This window comes from Trichechus manatus, unplaced genomic scaffold, assembly GCF_000243295.1.
Source record: "Trichechus manatus latirostris isolate Lorelei unplaced genomic scaffold, TriManLat1.0 scaffold00559, whole genome shotgun sequence".
In the NCBI taxonomy this organism is placed as follows: domain Eukaryota; kingdom Metazoa; phylum Chordata; class Mammalia; order Sirenia; family Trichechidae; genus Trichechus; species Trichechus manatus.
Window position 1 is genome coordinate 39,959 of NW_004444495.1, and position 3,829 is coordinate 43,787.

General features: G+C 33.2%; 1 long non-coding RNA gene across 1 annotated transcript in view; it reads left to right on the forward strand.

The window, feature by feature from the left end:
- Positions 1-3,609, forward strand: part of LOC111819413 (uncharacterized) — a 34,610-nt gene extending 31,001 nt beyond the window's left edge. The window contains exons 2-3 of the long non-coding RNA XR_002823052.1: positions 2,155-2,265; positions 2,866-3,609. This is a non-coding gene — a long non-coding RNA (uncharacterized LOC111819413). The remainder of the gene's footprint in view (positions 1-2,154; positions 2,266-2,865) is intronic.
- The last annotated feature ends 220 nt before the right edge of the window (positions 3,610-3,829 follow it).

Below are 3,829 nucleotides of genomic sequence, written 5' to 3' on the forward strand. Positions count from 1 at the left end.
CAAGTAGAGTGAAGAACGTAAAAAAGAACAGATGTATGTGTTCAGCAATTACAAACAGTTCCCTGGTGAATGAAAATTCCATTATATGTTCTACAAAACACAATAAGAGCAATAACCTATTGGTTTGTTTGTTCTCTGTGTTAATAATAGTGAAGATTGAGGTTCTTGTGGCATATCCAGTGGAGATAACCAGAGAAGACTGGATTGGTCTGTGTCTGCAAATTGAGAGTTCGTAGTAGATATAGTCTGGAGAACATTAGTATGTACCTGGTGGGATGAAATATTTGGGGAACAAGAGATACACCTGAATTAGAGATGTGAATCGTGTATTCATCAATTAATGTAACATCTAGTAGAAAACACTGGAAAGAAAAGGAAGAGCCAGATGGTGAAGAGCCTTGTAAAACGAGGGGGAGTATATTACGTTAGAAGAGAGGGGTTCTGGAGGATGATCTTTAGGATAAATCAACATGTACTAGTAAGTGGAAGATAAATAAACAGTGAAGAATATGATGCTCTGCTCAGTGAAGCCGGAGGAAATTAAAAACGAACAAACAGCATTGCTTCATGAAAAGTAGGCCAAATATACTCCATGGTTCCAAATAGTTCAAGATGCTTATTGAATTAGGCCAATGAGAGGCAAGTATTGATATTTGCTAGACTCAATACATTGGAGTGGCGAGTGTGGACAAAGCCAGAATACAATTGGTTAAAAACTTATTGGAAGATCAGGGAACAGAGAAAGTAAATACAGAAAATTATTTTTTAATTATTGCTAAGCAAAAATTATACCAAGTTTTGAAGGGAAATGGATTCACATGATCTCTTATACATTGTTAATGGGATTATAAATTGGTAAAATCCCTTTGGAAAACAGTTTGGTATTATCTTCTGAAGTTAAACATGACCAAGAAATTCTTAATCTAGGTATATAGCCAAGAGAAATAGTTACACAGGTATAACAGTGCACACTTACAGGAATGTTCATAGCTATTGTTGACAATATAAAAAATCTCAAAACTACCCAAATGACCATTAATGGTAGAGTAAATGAATCATCTGTGATGTATTCACAAAAAATCATATTATATAGTTGTCAAAACAAGTAAACTACAGTGGTATGCAACATTGTGAATGAATCTAAGCAAGATAATAAGTGAAAAAAAGTAAGTACCCAAAACTTTTGTACACCATGATACTTTTTAAATAAAGTTAAAAATTGAAAAATACACTTTTAAGAAATACATAGTCATAAAACTATATTTAAAATAAAGCAAGGGTATATATATAGTGTATAAAACTATATATAGAATAAAGCAAGAGAATGATTATAATGGGTTTAGTTTTATAGTTACATGTTTAGCAGAGGCAGGGAAATGGGATAGAGTGAAATATATGAATAAACAAATGTCATGATTAATGTAATAGGTACAGTTTTGAGTAACTAACAAATTGACTAAATAAATAAATGAAAAAAAAAGTCCTATTTTTTAAGCAGTGTTGAGAATGTCTCATGAGTGAAGGATTATGAATAATCCTATACTGGGCACCCAAAGTATAAAGGTTATAAAGAAACAACTTTGTTATAAAGGTTAAAAAAAGAAAGAATGAAAGGGCAGGTATTTGGGAATAATGGGATCTGAGATTATCATACGCAAGACAACAGAAATATTAGGTGAAAAATTTAATAATACAAGCGAGAAATGCAATAGTTGGCGACCATGATTAGTAAGGGTGGAATAGGGGAGGAAACTGAGACGCCATCCCTATTCCACCCTAATTAATGGAATAGTGGAAGTTTCCTTTAATAGTATAGGGAGTTTCAGCCTTGTTCAGTGGGAAGTGAAATTTTCTTGTGAAAAAGTTGTATGAATACCTTTGCATTTGTAGGAGGGGGAACAAGAAGGTAAGGGGATTTATGCCTAATGTTTACTATTTCCATGTGAAGTAAAGATGAGGCCATCTTCTGAGAGGGAGCTTTGAGATGTAGTAGATAATTCATAAAAATATTAAATACTTGAAATAACTTCCATTTTCTCTGATTGTACTCCATTTAATTAACATAATTTATTAGTTACATAAAATTACAATAAATGATCATAATAAAGTGACCTTCATGAAAGATAGTCATGATCTTTATTTTATAATATGAAGATTTTCAGAGCACTTCTGAATGCAAAATACAGGATATGGAAGACACAAAGGAACAAAATACCTCCTGCGCACAAGAAGTTGGCGATCACTCAATTCTACCACCTAGCACAGGTGTGTACTGAATATTTAAGAGAATAGCAGACAGAATTTTTTTTTTAAATAGATTATACCCTCTGTCTCATTTCAATATATAATTTTAAAACTTTACTTTAAACTTTGGGAGAATGTTTAGTTTTGCTTACCTTTCCTCATCATACCCATTTTTAAAATTATATTTAATTGAACATGTGACTTTCACAAAAGGCAAGTATTATGCCCCTATTATGTTGTTATTTGTTACCCCTTATGTTGTCCCTATGAGTATAGGTCAGATTATTTGAAAGTTTTTTTGTTTTTTGCAGAATGAATTTTCCCAAAAGTATAGAGTTCTTGAAATGAATGCCATATCACTGCGCTTGGTTTATAGCTGAGAAGCCAAGATTTCTCACTGCAACCTTAGCACTAGCCTGGGTCTGTCAGAGACAGTTTCTGGCTCAAAAGGGTTCTTACCTACAGAGTTGGAAAAAGAGCTATTCCCAACCTGTAGACTTTTGGGACATAGGAAAATCACCCATTCTCTGATAAGTCAGCTTGAAGCAAACAACGGAATACACGTATCTGAATGGTCTTGGGATTGCGAGGGTGGTCATGTCTTTTGTTTTCAACAAACAGCCTGTGCCACATATCAAGGAAAATGGATCTGTGATGGAGAAAACTGTTACTATTTTTCAAAAGAAGAGAAAACTTGGAACAACAGTGAGGAGTCATGCGAAGACCTGAATTCGAGTCTTGTTAAGATTGATGACAAAGATGAGCAGGTATGTTGACTTTATTTAACCTCGAGTGAGTGCTTTATGGCCTGACTTAGGCTAATTGGTTAGCTTAGGCTTTCCTTCAATCTTAGTTGACCCATTTGTTGGAAGCACTTCTACATAAGGATACAGATTTATCTTGAGAGAAGGGAACATAGGCATTAAAGAGGGCTGGGAGGACAATTTTATTTTTTTAAACCAAGAAAAACCACTTTGTGGTGGGTGTCAGGAAATGATTTTTTAAATCTTTTTATTATATCTTCAGATTTTAGGATACATGAGACTGTTCAGTGTTTATTCTGTCATTTGGAAGAAATGAAAAACCACCTGTGATGATATGAGCAATCTATAAGAAATGACTTTTCAGTGTACTGGGTCCTATTTTTTCCACCAGAAATATTTGGAAGAGACCACATTGTAGGGGAAAACAAAACTTCACTGTCACGGCTATGGAAAACTAGGATGAAAAATAAAGAGAATGAATATGGCTGGAATGATTATTCACAAATGAAATTTTATTTTACTCATAACCCATAATGAGAGAGGAAGATTCACTTTTCCTGATCTGTCCCATTTGCCATAAGTTTTAAGTATATGAAATTAATCCAGAAAGATACTTTCCAATGATTCAGTTTAGGTACTGAATTCCATTTATAATGTTTAGTCTTAACAATGTTATTCCTGTTAGTGTTTAAGGAAGGATGGTTAAAAGTCCTTATATTTACTTTGCCCTTATATCTGTTTATTTATAAAATCTTTACATATTAAAATAATAATAGCCTGAACAATTCTTTACTAGAAGAAATGTATAAAAAGCAGCAGAA